At 35.8% G+C, this 17,057-nt stretch overlaps 1 long non-coding RNA gene across 1 annotated transcript; it reads right to left on the reverse strand.

The window, feature by feature from the left end:
* Positions 1-14,034: 14,034 nt before the first annotated feature.
* LOC143242920 (uncharacterized) lies at positions 14,035-16,876 on the reverse strand. Its single transcript, XR_013023461.1, has 2 exons — positions 15,704-16,876; positions 14,035-15,134 (listed from the first exon to the last, which is right to left on the reverse strand). It is a non-coding gene; the product is annotated as an uncharacterized LOC143242920 (long non-coding RNA).
* Positions 16,877-17,057: the final 181 nt, after the last annotated feature.

Below are 17,057 nucleotides of genomic sequence, written 5' to 3' on the forward strand. Positions count from 1 at the left end.
TCGATAAAAAAATTAAAATAAAATGTATGTAAATAGAAAATAAAAGTTATAGAGTATTTTAAAATTGCCTGTTTTATCGCTTTAAAAATCCATGTTTGTTTCAAAGAAAATGATTATTTATTACAGAAGCTTTATAAATTATAACTTCACTGTAGACACACAAGTTGGGGAAAGAATGATTTCAAATTAGTAATTAATATTTTTGGATATACAAAACTGTTTAGTTTAAGAGTTATTATTCAATTTATTTGGTGAGTTAATATTTAATGATTTAAAAAAATAATAGTGATTAATTAAGTTCAGTTGTATGACGTGGCAAACAAACAAACTTACCACGTTATACAAACAAACTTACCACGTTGATAGCCCTCGAGTAGCTTTGTGCTAGCCGTCCCTAATATAGTAGTGTAAGACGAGAGGGAAGGCAGCTAGTCATCACCGCCAACTCTTGGGCTACTCTTTTACCAATGAATAGTGGGATTGATCGTCATATTATATCGCCCCACGGCTGAAAGGGCGAGAATATTTGGCGCGACGGGGATGCGAACCCGCGACCCTCGGATTACGAATTTTCTCAGAAAATTAGTCAATGAGAAAAAACGTGAAGTTAGCTGGTGTGAGAATAATTAACCATATCTGGCGATATGATAAAGTTAGTTTCAAAGTTTAATAAATATAATAATTTGTATTGTAAAAGGGGGATCTATATTAATTGAACCATTCTCTGTGGATTTTGATGAGAAGTAGACAATTTTTAAAGTTATGATACAACTCTTGTAACCCATGGGTTACTTACTGAGTAAATAATTTACTAATAGTACTGTGAGTAAAAGTAAGTACTGTGTGAAAAATAGTTTATATTGTCAATTATAGTCTTAAGTAATTGAATCAGCCCAAGTGGATATTTGAAAATAAAGATTAATTATTTAGAGTTGTGGATACAACTGTGATATTTCATGGTGTAAATAATTTTTGTACATACGTTTGTCTTATTTTGAAGATATTATTATTTAAAACAAAAACTGGTAGTTGACTAGAAACAGGAGTCCACCAAAGGTTACATGGGGTTAACAGACAAATGGGTAAAGAAATATTATTTATAAAATATGTAACGTTGCGAAGGAATGGAAGTCCATTACTAACAAGCAACAGCAGAAATCTCAGTATAAACTTGGTATAGCAACTTCTATAGATGGTGTTGTTAACAAACTAGAAAGTTTGACTGTCAGCATAGAAGCTGCTGCCAAAAAAAAGAGAATCAATAAAAGGTGCCAGATTTATTATGAGAAGGAAGTTCCATTTCCATGGTTAATCAGTACACGACTAACAATCAACTAAAGTTAACAAATGGATCAACAGTGCCAATAGTGATTGGAGCGTGTTACAGATATTCAGAAGTACCAGCAAATCACAACATGCCAGCGAGTGAAGAATATGTTGGGGACAAAAGAGTGAATTGCCTACAAGAAATTGTTTGCAGTAGTGAGAACCAGTCTGCTATATTATGACCAAATGAGAGGCAAACTGCACATGTGAGTGTGTGTGTGTACTTATTGATGGGACAATGAGAAAGTGTCCCATAAGAAAATAAAGATAAATGCATTATATTATGTGGGAGACCTGGAGACAACAGTATAAAACATCCATATTTGACCAAATTGTTTAAAACATACCAGTTAGTAGAAACTCAGATACCAGACCGAAAGAAGATTGATGAACCATTGGTGGTCACCACTAGTGGTCAAGTAAAGAAGAGCAAGCAAGACATCAAAACCTTACAAGTGTGAAAAAAATGACATCCCGAATGTAGGTTTGTAGAAACTGAAAGAATTCATAAAAGAAAGTTCCTCCATTGCAGAAACGTTGGGACAATACCTGGGAGAAAATTTAACAGAAGACAAACGAGATGGTACCAACAGAATAGAGAAACAAAAGGAAGTGCTATATCAGACCTACCAAAGACTATATGTATGAAAACATATAAATATATAAACGAAGAAGTATAGGCAAGTCACAAACAGAACTCAAGAAAATAAGAGCTAAAAAAAACACGAAGATCTTACTAAGGTCAAAAGATGATATCACGAATGTAGGTTTGCAGGAATTGAAGGAAGCGTAAAAGAAACACTTTTCACTGCACCATCTTTGTGACAATATATGGGGAAAAATCGAGCAGAAGACAAAGGGGTAAAGCACTTATAGAGCAGAGTATTAGAAGGAATTGCTGTACCAAATCAAACAGAGAAATTATACTGGGAAAGTGTAGCAAATCATAACAACAGAATACAGGACTCACCTGATGGAACAAATTCACGAGTTGACTGTGCAAGGACACCTAAGAGCAAAGAAGATAGCAGATAGATCCACTAGTTATGTCCATTGCTCAGGAATCATGTGAGCAGATCTTGCCGGCCATGTACAATCTGCCAAAGGACAATACCAGGAGGGAGGGTGGTTGAGGTGTTACTGGGGGACATTTATTGATTAAAGATTAATTAATAATGTGATTAATATATGGTGAAGTGCAAATTCTCAATTAATATCTGAGTAATACTTTATTTAATTAAATATTAATAAATTAATTAGGTGATGGATATGCATGTGATATGCAAAATTAAATTAATTAATATACAACTTGGAGTAATAACCAAATTTAATATCAATTTTTTTTCAAATACTTAATATGAAAACCCATGTTTTTCCAAAAACGAAGATGTTATCAGGCAGCATAATATGATCATGTCACTAGTGTCAGAGGGCGAGCTGCTAGAAGTGATGCCATCACCACAAGACGAAGTGTCAACATTGATCTTTTCATATTATAACACTAGATTTATAGTTTTCGCTTTTAGAGTCACTTTAAAAGTATCTTATGATTGAAAACAACAACACACTATGATTTTAGTAAATGTAGTTTTACTCCATTGTAAAATAAGACTTCAGATATATGGCATATTTTACATTTTAAATACGTTATTTTTTTTTACTTATGAAAACTCCACTATCTTTTATGCAGGTATGTGTTAATATGTGTTACTTAAACAATGACTCAATGGCTTTCACTTCTATATTTCTGTGGACTTATAATGCTAGAAAATAAGTTTAGGTAAGCGTGATGGGCAGCCACAGATAGCCCATTGTGTATTTGTGTAGCTAACTTTAAACAAAAATAAACAAACAGTTCTACATTTAATTTGCATGGCATAGTTTTGCATTTATAACGTTTCATAGGTATAACACTTATCGATAACAAATTAGTTTACATTTCTCTAATTAATATATTGCATAACATATGTTTGTAATAAACACAAAAATAAATCCGAACAAAATCAAAGACGCTGCACCAATTAAAAGGATCCCCAGGATAGAGGCTATAATGTGATATACAGTGGAGCCCCTCACTAACGACTTCAAAAATACCTCGACAAAAGGTCGTTAATGAGGGGAGTCGTTAGTGAGGGTGGATACCCAATTCGTTACCAAGATTTAAATTATGTACGTTTTTATAATAGGCAAAGTGTTCAAATACTGACTGTATATACGTTTGTAAACTAAAGAAATCACTAATGTTCATGCAGACTTAAAATACGATCATAAAAGACATTTTCTTAAATCACTAATGCTTATGCAGACTTAAAATGCGATGATAAAATACATTTTTATAAAGAAATCACTGTAGAAGAAATGCTACACACGCACAAAAATGATCAAATACAGACTTAAAATACGATAAGAAACTACATTTTCTTAAAGAAATCACTAATTTTGTTTGTTTTTCTTCGAAAATTGTACAGTTTCAATGTCTTTGCTCACTGCTACCATGCAATCTACAATGTCCATTTTGCCGTGTTTGAGACCAAACTGTAAGAAGTTTTTCTGCATATGACATTGCAGTGGCACAGTCAATTGGCTCGAAAGACTCTACTGTTGTGTCGTCACATTCTTCACCATCATCACTCTCGATTTCTTCAGGACATGCGATAATATTGTCAGAAACTGAATCATCACAAACTGGAGTTCGTTGTCGAAGTTGACATATTCGCCAAGAGTTACAACATTCAAGACAGGCCTAAAGTCGGGGTCAGATTGGTTTTCTGAAACATTGTCTTCACTTTCGTTTGACACTTCGCCTAAACAGAAGTTAAAGCCGCATTTCAAGAAACACTTTTTAATTGTGGAAGTCTTAGCTCGAAGCCAAGCGACGCGTAACCACACAATTGCGTTCAGAAGAGTGATTTTTTGCACAACTCGGGACCTGTAGCCGTCTGGTCGTTATCCATGTGAAACAAAAGTTGTCTCAAGAATGTTTTGCGATACAGCCGTTTGACGGTCTGTATAACTCCGGCGTCACAAGGCTGTAGCTTAGAAGTTGCATTAGGAGGAAGGAAAACGATTTTTACATTAGATAGAGGGATTGCAACATGAGCAGTGCAGTTGTCGATAAAAAGCAGAACATTGCGTTTCTGAAGTTTCATTTTGTTGTTAATTTTTGTTACCCATTCGGTAAATATGGTAATTGTCATTCAGGCTTTTCGGTTGTGATAATAATCTACACCATTGAATTCATATCAGAATTACGAAAGCAACGCGGCTTAGCACTATGACCAATAACAAATGGCCGAACTTTCTCTCCCGACATGCTACAGCAAAGCATTACTGTAACTCTTTCTTTCGAAACTTTTACACCGGATGTCGTTTCTCCCTTCTTGACCATTGATTTCGTTGGAAGTGATCTGTATTGTATCCCAGTCTCATCAGCGTTAAATATGTCATTAGTGGAATAGCCTTCACAGATGGATGGGAGACGATTAGTCCAAACTTCAACTGCTTCTTGAGAAACTTCAGCACTTTCACCACAGTGAATAGCTGCTTTGATATTATGCCTTTTTACGAATCTATCTAACCATCCATTGCTAGCAGAGAAGCCTTCATTGCCAAGCTGAGACGCCAATGTTAATGCTTTTTCTTGAATTAGTTTCCCGGTAATTGGTAGATTCCTGGATCTTGTATTCACAAACCACTGCCACACCTTCTCATCCAACTCGTCGTATAGGCATCTTCTCTTGTTCTGCTTTTTTCTGGATTTTCGCCTGTTTCCCACTTTTTCAAAATTGTTTCTTTCTCTTTAATGATTGTCTGAATTTGGGTTTTACCAACTCCAAGATCCGTGGCGATTTTTATTGCAGTTTCCCCTTTGTCGTGTCGTTTAATGACGGAAACTCTCTCTTCTGAGTTAAGCAACTTTCTCTTCGACATTCTGGTGAAACATGAGTCTGTGTTATGAGGAATCTTCATATTATGCACACTAATCCTGTCTGTTAAATAATCCGATTTAGTGTTCCTAATTCATTATGTACTATAGAATAAGCGCACTGAGCGCATTGAGAATAAGATTAATTTACCAATGAAAATTAATCTTCTTTTCGATTCGACGCACTGGAAATAGATTTATTGTTGAAGTAGATTACGTAATACTGTTTAACTACGGAATAATTAAACTCCTTTGTAATATGCCATAAATGAGAAGGCAGACCGCTATGTAACTTCACAGAATATGCCACATAATAATGTCACTTAGTCGTTAGTGAGAGGTAAAATAATCAAAATTGTTCAATTTGGTAGGTCGTTAGTCGCGTTTGAGGGGAAGTCGTCCACGAGGGGTCAATTTAATGCAAACAGGGTACCGTCAAAATTTTTCCGGTCGTATGACAGAGGAAGTCGTTAGTAAGGGGATCGTTAGTGAGGGGCTCCACTGTATAAACTGTGATTATACTCTAGATTTTGAAGGTGACTGATGACGTAGAACCTACATTGTGGTTGGAAACACTGAGTGTCAGTTTTAACCTCCACTCTCCAGTCTCACATGAAGAAATTCAAGAGCAATAAAATAATCAAAATCAGTTGAAATTAGGACAGCGAGATGTGGGTGTTCGAGCCCATAACGACCCACATCTATATCACCCTTTACTACCAGCAAACAATTGTGGGCAAGTCACTGCTCTCCAAAGTAAAGAAGAAAAAAAATCAAAATAATAACATATCACCATATGGAGTAAGTAAGATAAACTTACCTCATGAAATTGGCATTCCAGCCCCAAATATGAAGGTAAGGAAATAATTAGTAGCCTAGCAGACAAGTAATATCAGAGTGAAGGGACCCAACCAGTTATTCAAAATAACTAATATAACTCTGAACCACCATCCACTGTATTGTTTGTTTGTTTTGAATATCGCACAAATCTACTCGAGAGCTATCTGTGCTAGCCGTCCGTAATTTAGCAGTGTAAGACTAGAGGGAAGGTAGCTAGTCATCACCATCCACTGCCAACTCTTGGGCTACTCTTTTACCAACGAATAATGGGATTGACCGTACATTATAACGCCCCACGGCTGGGAGGGCGAGCATGTTTGGTGCGACCGGGATTCGAACCCCCGATCCTCGGATTACGTGTCGAACGCCTCAGCACACTTGCCATGCCGGGCTTCCATCTACTGTAACTATCAATTTTCATACTATAATGGAGCGCCACCGCTAGTACAGCGGTAAGTCTGTGAATTTACAAGGTTAAAATCAGCGGTTTGTTTCTCCTCGGTGAGCTCAGCAAATAGCCTGATGTAATTTTGCTATAAGAAAAGCACACACTAAACAATCATTTGTAGATGACAGTGTGTTCATCCGCATAAAAGTAGGTCGAAGTTGTTTAAATGAACTTATTAATAACTAAAAATACTCATGCTTGTTTGTTTGTTTTTGAATTTCGCACAAAGCTACTCGAGGGCTATCTGCGCCAGTCGTCCCTGATTTAGCAGTGTAAGACTAGAGGGAAGGCAGCTGGTCATCACGACCCACAGCCAACTTTTGGGCTACTCTTTTACCAACAAATAGTGGAATTGACCGTCGCATTATAACGCCTCCACGGCTGAAAGGTAGGGCCGTGACGATTACACGATTAATCGGTTACGGTTCGGTTACTGCTCTTAACCGGTTACGGATTTCCTAACCGATTAATCTAAGATTTTTTTCCGAGAAAAATAAACGAGGGAAAACAATACGATTGTCGACATGTAAATATTCCATTATTTGACCTTGACATCGGTATGTTTGCCTATCGTGATTTTACGAACTGCTTGCCTTTTTGTTTGGTTGAATTTTCGTTGTTGTTGTTGTTGACCTTTAGAGTTTTGTTAACGTTTGGTGCGGCCGTCAAGCGCAAATTCCTGTTTTGATATCTGATTACTTGAACGGCTAATGAACGCACGATGTCATCTGGCTTAGAAAGTGGTCGGAGATTTATTATCTGGGATCATTTTGACTTGACAGATTTAGATTTGAGTGAAAAAGATGGGCCTGTGGTTGGAAAACGACAAACGTCTTTAAAAGGCTAGCATACATTCGTATGCCGACAGGAAATAGCTACTTAGCCTCAGCATATCAAGAGTGCAAAGCAGAAGTTGTGGAAGAAATGTCAGGGAAAACAGTTGCTATAACAACTGACCTGTAGACCAACTTGAAGATGAAGTCGTTCATTACACTTACTTGCCATTTTTTGACTGCGGAGTGGGAACTCAAGACCAAAGTTGTTGCTACTCGGGCAATAGATGACCGCCATACAGGGTGAACATAGCACAACATGTCACAGATATTGCTGCGGAGTTTGGGCTTGATGCTATCTCTGCCCTAGTCACGGACAATGCGTCCAACATGAAAGTCGCTGCGAAGGAGGCCAAATTAGAACATATGTTTTGTTTCTCACATAGCTTACAGCTGGCTATCACTGATGCTCTTAAGCAACCCAACATCGCCAAAGTTCTTGCTCCAGCCAGACGTTGTGTGAGCCACTTCAACCGGTCCACTGTAGCTACCCAAGCCTTGCATGACCACCAAACAAAAAAAAAAATCGGCGTTGAACCTCGTATGCTCATACAAGAAGTTGCCACAAGATGGAATTCCACATATCAGATGTTAACGCGACTTCTTCACCTCCGTGTGTCTGTTATGGCAGTGCCACACGATGAAAGCATAACAAAAGCAAAAGATCGTGCCAGCTTGGTGTTTGACGATGCCATGTGGAGTGTGATGGAAGGAGCAGTAGAGGTCCTCAAGCCTCAAGGCGTGCGACTCGTAATCTGAGGGTCGCGGGTTCGCATCCCGGTCGCACCAAACATGCTCGCCCTCCCAGCCGTACAAGGTCTACATTAGTTTTCTGAAAATAATTCATATTGGTTCATTTGGTTGATATAATTGTGCAATAATGAATATCGTGTTTTTTAATAAAATATGTTGTGTTTTTTGAATAGTTGTTGTATTATCATTTCGAACATGAATAACAGCTTTCAATGACCACCTGCCGGTAGTCTGCCACCTGGTGAGGACACTGAGGTCAGTCCAGCAAAAAAAGTTCATGGATCTGCAGTTCGCAATTTCGCATAACACACAGGAAACTTCCGGTGGGGTGATCATCCGGGTCTCTCCTCTTCTGTTGGTGTCAGAAAATCGTTCTTTTTCCAAGACAGGAGCGAACTTTTGAGGGCTGGGCAATATAGTACGATTAACCGGTTACAAAAGTCTGTAATCGTCGCAGCCCGACGATCGGGTGCGTTCTGATGAATTAACGATTACAATTTCACAAAAACGTGAACGCTAGCTTGACAATGAATGTGTTTTCAGAATCATTAAATTTAAAGCCATTCTAGCATGATTGTGAAATAGTATAAAAAACAGCCTTTGTTAGCGCTCCATAGACACGCTATATGTTTGAAGTTAAGCACAAAGCTACAGATGATCTGACCACTACGGGTATCGAAATATAGATTATAACGTTGTAAGTCTACAGACATATCGCTGTGCCACTGGACTACCATTAAAGTTATTTTTTAAAACATATATATATTTATATATTCTGTTCAATGATGTAATAAAGTTACTGAGTACAAGGTCTAAATTTGTGCGCAAAGCTACACGAGGGCTATCTGCGCTAGCCCTCTTTAATTTAGCAATGTAAGACTAGAAGAAAGGTAGCTAATCATTACCACCCGCCACCAACTCTTGAGCTATTCTTTTACCAGAAAATAGTGGGATTGATTGAAGGTTTATAACGTCCCCATAGCAGAAAGAGCGAACACATTTGGCGAACTTCACGTTATCAGTGGAGCGACATGATGAACCTGAAATTTTGGTTAGCTTTATAACCTGACCTACATGATATTCGATAACAAAATACTGAACCTAAAACAAAAACTCTGATGCTTTGAAATCTGTATAAATGAGTTCATAAGTTCTATTCTATGAAATATACTGGACCTAACAAAATGTAAAAAATCAAACAAATAATAACAATAATAGTTATATTATCTGTGGATATAATCAACGTTACGAACCTCATAAGTTTATAATCTTCCTTTAGAAACAACATATTTGTGTATATTTCTAAAGTTATGAGATTTTGTTGGCTTTTGATCTCAGAAATAACGCCAGTTTTTCACCGGTAAGTTTGCAAGCTTATAAGGTTAACTTTTTGTTTCGATACCTGTGATTGGCATAATACAGATAGTCTATTGTGTAGTTTTCACCTTAACAACAATCAAATTACACCTCAAAGAAATTTGGGTTGGTTTCAGTTTATACATGTGGCAAATCATTTCTTGGGGTCTATAACATCAGTGTCCCATTTCATTTTTATCAATTGCTTTCCTCGCTTACGTTTCGTTATGATCATTGAAAATGTGTGGTGTTACAATTTCAAATAGGCCTAAACCTGAATTAATTTATAATTTATATTTAGACGTTAAATAAATGTCGATACGTATCCAAATTTCGGTATTTGCTGACAAGATTGATACACACAATTTTCTTTTTCAAAACACATATATTTTAAATTTCAGACATTAATACAATTTACAATAACGGTTATTACAAATGATGACTTATATAGAAAAGTTTTACAAACTTACAAAGAATAGTAAATCTTCTATCTCATTTGGAACTGGATATTTTTTCGAAGGTTCACGATGAGGGAATTAATTTTGAGTTACTTCAAAACACCTAATTTAAATATGAATAAACTATATCAAATTATCGTAAATCACAGAAATTTAATCAGCAAAACGTAGAGGGCCAATTTAAAATAAAACAAAATCATTTTTTATGTTCTGTCCATAATAACGTTATTAGGCAATCACAAACACAATGAATTATAGAATTTTTGTTCCAGTTGTGTTTACTTCATATATTATTCCTTCTATCGTTTAGTGTGCAGGCCTGGCATGGCCTAGCGCGTTAAGGCGTGCGCTTCGTAATCTGATGGTCGTGGGTTCGCGCACGAGTCGTGCAAAACATGCTCGCCCTCCCAGCCGTGGGGCGTTATAATGTGACGGTCAATCCCACTATTCGTTGGTAAAAGAGTAGCCCAAGAGTTGGCGGTGGGTGGTGATGACTAGCTGCCTTCCCTCTAGTCTTACACTGCTAAATTAGGGACGGCTAGCACAGATAGCCCTCGAGTAGCTTTGTGCGAAATTCCAAAAACAAAAAACAACGATGTTTGAATACAATTATATCTATATTAATATAGGTATAATGGCGTTCCTTTACACTGACAAACACCATATCAACATTATTTATAAAATACAATGTGATAACTGCCACGACTTCTATATTGGAGAAACAAGTAGAAAAATGGAAACCAGATTCAAAGAAAATAAAAAGTCACCTTCACACGTTTTCGAACACTGCAAGTCAAATAAACACAACATAACCATAGAAAACACTCAAATACTAAATAAAGAAACAAACATAAACAAACGCAAAATTAAAGAAACCTTACTTATACAACAACTTAAACCCAAAATAAAATTCAGCCGTGGGGGCGTTATAATGTGACGGTCAATGTCACTATTCGTTGGTAAAAGAGTAGCCCAAGAGTTGGCGGTGGGTGGTGATGACTAGCTGCATTCCCTCTAGTCTTACACTGCTAAATTAGGGACGGCTAGCACAGATAGCCCTCGAGTTGCTTTGTGCGAAATTCCAAAACAAACAAAACAATCGTTTAGTGTAGCTACAAATAGTTAGTTACAATAAAACACTAATTCATCTTCTAGGTGATCACGTCTATTTTGGGTAAATATGTAGGAATTATGAAACTGATACCAGCTTCCCCAGCAACGACATACAAATATTATCAATATTGCGGAAGATTATGTAAATTTATGATCCCCTCAGATGTATTCTCGTGGTCTAACGGAATAAATAAATATCCTGCCATCAGCTTCATAAACGGAGACACGGGATAGTGAGTAAAAAATAATTATGTGTGTGTGTTTTCTTATGGTAAAGCCACATCGGGCTATCTGCTGAGTCCACCGAGGGAAATCGAACCCTGATTTTAGCGTTGTGAATCCGTAGACTTACTGCTGTACCAGCGAAGGACAAAATAATTATTGATGTTTGACACCCAGTATGGTTATTAATAGAGAAAGATGACTTTGAAATGTTGTATTTTTTATCGAATTAACTTTTTTTCTTCTGGTTCTTTTTCCTGACTCCATTATTTGAAATAATAAATACTAATATATTTATGTTTTAGTGCTATTTAACATCAGTATCAAGTTCTAGACACGCGCGTATTTATTTAGATGTTGATGATTGGTTGAGTACAAAGACAAATTAATTAATACGATCAAGATACTTGAACCGTGTGGCCCGGCATGACTATGTGGTTAAGATATTCGACTCGCAATCCGAGGGTTGCGGGTTCCAATCACCGTCACACCAAACATGTTTAGCCATTGAGGCGTTATAATGTGACGTTAAATCCCTCTATTCGTTGGGAAAAGAGTAGCCAAAGAGTTGGCGGCGGGTAATGATAACAAGCTGCCTTCCTTCTAGTCTTACACTACTAAATTAGGGAGGCTGGCGTAGATAGTCCTCGTGTAGCATTGCGCGAAATTCAGAACAAACTAAATTCGAACCGTGAACGACATTTTATCCACCATGTGTTATTTTTATGTAATTATGAACAAAGATTCTTGTGAACTCACGAAATTATTTTTCTCACCAGTTATTTACTTGTGAAACTTTCTATGACTCTTTTCACGTTTCTTTATCAGGAGGAAATAAATATAGATCATCCTTGACAACTTCTATTGGTGAATAAAACTCGCCATATTCCACTTAAATGTTCATTAAATTCACACACACACACACAAAAAAGGCAATTGCTTCTGTGACACATGTTCCCACTTTCTGCAGTTACTGCTTTACAATACACGTGTTTTACTTAAGTTCATGGGTCAAGCTTGGACCTGAGATTAATGTGCTAGATTGGAGGTTCCGTGGCTCACGTTCAGTTATTATCAAAATCAAAATAAAAAACACGCTCCGCACTTTTGAACTTTGGATGTATTATAAGAGTGACAGTCAGATCCTGCTATACGATCTCAAAGGATTTGTTTGTTATGAAGTTCACGCAAAGCTATGAGAGGGCTATCTGCGAAAATATTCAATAAAATAATTCCATGATATACAAGAATTATATAGATTCATGAGATGTTCTTTATATTTATTTGAGTTTATGAATACAATTATAATTATGACCATCATTCTACTGAAGACTCGATCACACGAGTGGCAGATTTAGTACAATTTGATACCATGATGGGTAGAGTCACAAGATGCTCACAATCACCCGCAACACTGCTGTAATGCTAGAAAGCTGCCAACAGGGGCTGCGATTGGACGAGGTTTCAGTATTCCCACCTTTCTTCTTGGTGAAATATAAGATCGAATTTGAGTTTCTGAGCAGTTCCTCGCGGTCACGAGTCTCCGTAACGTTGTTTCTCGTTTCGATCCTTATAAGGTAAGTTATTTTTTAATTTAAAAAATACAATGGAGAAAAAACCTTAAAGGTTTTATTCAACATTAGGAAAATTATGGTGTCTACAACAAAGGTAGATACGAGAAAATTATTAACCTTTTGTATCAGTCTAAGCCTCTTGTATTTTTAACTTTGTAAATATTATAACAATGGGTATATATTCTCCTATGACAGCAAGCATATATATGCATAAAACTATGTTTATACACTTCGTAGACTGAGAAATACGTTATGTTTTCAATGACTTTACATGTTTTAAGTTTCAACGACATTATATATTATATTTTTAACAAATTTGTATATTATATTTTCACAAATACGACATTACACATTGTACTTTCATTTATATCTTGCTTATCTATAGGAAATGTTCCAACAATTTATTCCATATATGTCTTATGTAAGCAGCAGGCATTAGGGTTATTACACAATATGAAGTATTACATATAACTTTAAATGTTACATAAAAGATAACATTACTTATCTACGACATAACTTTAAATGTTAAACAAGATATGACGTCACTTATCTACGACGTAGCTTTGAATGTTACACAAGAGATGACATAACTTATCTACGACATAACTTTGGATGTTACACAAGAGATGGCATCACTTACTACGACATAACTTAAATGTTACATAAGAGATAACATCGCTGATCTACGGCAAGCGCAGATAATCATTATGTAGCTTTGCGCAAAATTTAAAAAACAACAACAAAACAAATCACTGTTTTAGTAATTAATATCCAGGGATGAATATTTTTGTTACGCACCCGGGACCATTTTATCATTTTACAATTATATTAAGAACTTTAATGTCTCATAATCTAATTATATCAAATCCCATACTTAAATTTATCTTTAAAAAATTATTGTATACGAGACATATCTATACCACTACTGAATAGTATTTCATGAGTGTAAGTAGTTTTACCATACAAATTATCAAGAAAACCTTTAGATATGGGATTGAGAATGAGCTTTCAGCTCCATTTATAATAACATATTATGAAACTGTATTTATTTCTATCTTTTAATACGTTTGATTGTTTGCATATCGACCCATCTCTTTGCACAGTTCATCTGCTTTCTCACATTGCAGGCTAGTCCTCGAAAGAACAAAGTCAACAATAGACAAGAGGTAATACTTTTCTCACGTTCCGCGCATCTCTGTTTATTGTTCAAATAACAAGGCCAGTGGAATTTTAATTACTGGCTGATAAAAGAAATATACAAACAATTCACAATACAAGTATAATAATGTGTTTTATATTTTAAAACTACTTATTAGAACACTATGTTTCTCTAATCATTTATTCAAGTGACATACGAACAATGTGAAATATTATATCGTGGTCAATGTTGCTTCCTTACACCATATAGTTAAACATGAAACAATGAAAGAAAACTGTACTTTTCAAAACAAGTGTTGGTCACAATGAAGAACATTGTAAAATGTCTTCAGTATTACATTTTTAACCAATTATAAATATTATACTTCAATCAGTAAGATTTTACACAATTAGTTTATGTAATGTAGATTGCGCTTAATAGCATATTTCATATATTATAGTAAATAATTCAGAAAGACAAATAAACATTAAATTGTAATTAAAATATAATAACATTATACTTTTATCATATTATTAATGTTATTTGTAGAAATAAAATAAATAACAAATGTGCACACAATAATTTGACAGCTCATGTTCTAATAATTACTATTCTTATTTACTGACTGTAATTCACATTTCACTGGATGTCAGGGCAGTTTAGATGTATGATGTAACCCATATAGTGTTTTCAATAGATAAATAATTTATGTACAACTTGACTTTAATAACAAGAAGTAAATAATAAAACAACTAAAATGATTTTTATCAAATAACCTGAAACTTTAGACAATTAAAACGGTTTGTGAAACAGGAATTGGCCTATAAATTTAGTTAACACCACTGTGTTCTTTAGTAGCAAATCATATATTAAGATGTTCTTTTAATTAACGTTTTCAGTGGGATCGAACTCAACACCTGTGTAGGTATGCGTGGTCCTATACTTTATGGCCTAGGATCTGTTTAGTGTCTTTCCTTTTAATTGTATGACTTTGCTATGTGGTCATCAATTGTAAACACACACAGTGAGTTTGGGGTGAAGGCGGAGAGCGTGGGTTCTCGAAATGTCCCCTTAACGTTCGTTCATCGCTACGGGGTATTTATACCGTCCAGGAGAAACCATTCCACCTTCGCTGGTTTCCAAATATTCTAAAAGTAGAAAAAAAAAACGTGTATTTTATTTATTAGACTCATGTGTTAAAAGTACGATAAAATTTATTCTTGTTGAAATTGGTATTTTAGTACTTTCGTTAACTGCCACTAGAGGGAAAACAGTTCAATTTGTTCTTCTTATTGACTGAGAAGCTACGGAAAGGGGCTATTTGTGTTTAGCGTACATTAAGTATCTAAACTTGTTTTCAAGCATTGTAAGTCCTGAGACATACCACCGTGCTACTGGGAAGACTGGTTTCCTCAATGAACAAGTCTAGTAAGTGGTCATTTTGCTTCAAAATCATTGTTACGCTAAGAAATATCTTCCGTAACCTGATAAACTATGCCACAAGTAGCAACTTGTGAATTTTCGTTCCAAACAAATGTGATGTCAAAGAGTCATTTTACATGTACTGGTGTGTATTGCATGATAACAGTGGAGTCATAAATTAGTTATAAAACACGAAGTACAAATTCATGACAAGAATAAGAAACTTTCTTCCACTTTCACCATTATACTTAACTAAATGTTTTCAAACGAAACTTACTGGCTTATATCAACTTACTTTAGTTGAAAAGAAAATCTCTATAAGGTCCGGCATGGTCAGGTGGGTTAAGACGTTCGACTCGTAAACCACGGGTTCAAATCCCCCGTCGCACCAAATATACTAACCCTTACAGCCACTAGGGGAGTTACTTAACATTTAAGAAGATCATTTGTTTAAAAATTTATGCCAGGCCAGGCCATGAGATTAATAAACCTGATAATAAACCTCACTCGTGTATCACCTGTTGTGGTGGACACAGAACACCAGATTTCCTACCCTTGTAATGACGTTTGTGCAAAGTTATTCTCAATTCGACAGTCTTTCTCGCACCTTCTAAGCCTGATATATATACACCTACCCCACAGAAAAGCTTCGTGATGTGTTTACTGGCGCCACCTACTTGAAGCTGAGGGAATTCGTTCAAAATCTGAGTTCTCAACAATACGATTGTTTAAAATAGTTTATATATACTGATGTTTATGGATATTTTTCTGGCACTAAAGTAACTCTTGGCATATTGTCCATTGTGATGATTCACTCCTAACTACAACTAGGCTCCAAGACCTTTATTCTGAGACGCATATCAACAATACAATAAAAAATACTTTGGCGTAGAGGTCGCACCAACTAAAACGAGAAATCTGTAACCCAGAAATTCATGTTAACACGTGAATATATTATAGTGGTATTATTATTGTTACTATTGTAGTGATTTCTTGGTAATTGCAGAGCTATACAATAGGCTATCTATTCTGTGTTCATCGAGGGGACTGGAACTATAATTTTAACCTTATAAACCTCATATGGGTCGAGTGAGAGCATATGACGGTACTTAAATGTTAGATTTCTCTTGTTATGAGTAGAAACATTCAAGAACATTCTACTGATCTGAGTGTAACGTTGTCGTATTGATCAGACAGAGGATACTTTACAGGTGGCAGCCATCTTGGGTCGTTCTTTCTCTTTTATCTCCAGCTATTTCGTGTTGTTTCTTATGTTGCCTGAGACACTAACTAATCACTCTGTTCCCCCCACACCCATCCCTCTACAAGTACATCCCAAGAAAAAATTGGATCGTATCCGAATTAATCTAGTGAGGTAGAACAAACGTAGAGCAACAAAAAAAATGAAATTCGTAATCCGATTATAACTGAAACTGTACAGTAGAAGCGCAGATAAGATTTTATTAGGTACAACAACCAGTTTTCTTGTGTGTACCGCGCAGGCAGGGTAAAATGTATTATAAACAAATAAAATTACAAGTACTTATATTTCCCCACAAAATATTAATTTCTCCTATTTCTTACGCTGACGTTAATATGAAAAAACAACAACATTAAATATATCCATCGTTGCTGAGCTGATGAATTTT

Source organism: Tachypleus tridentatus, unplaced genomic scaffold, assembly GCF_004210375.1.
Source record: "Tachypleus tridentatus isolate NWPU-2018 unplaced genomic scaffold, ASM421037v1 Hic_cluster_2, whole genome shotgun sequence".
Lineage (NCBI taxonomy): Eukaryota > Metazoa > Arthropoda > Merostomata > Xiphosura > Limulidae > Tachypleus > Tachypleus tridentatus.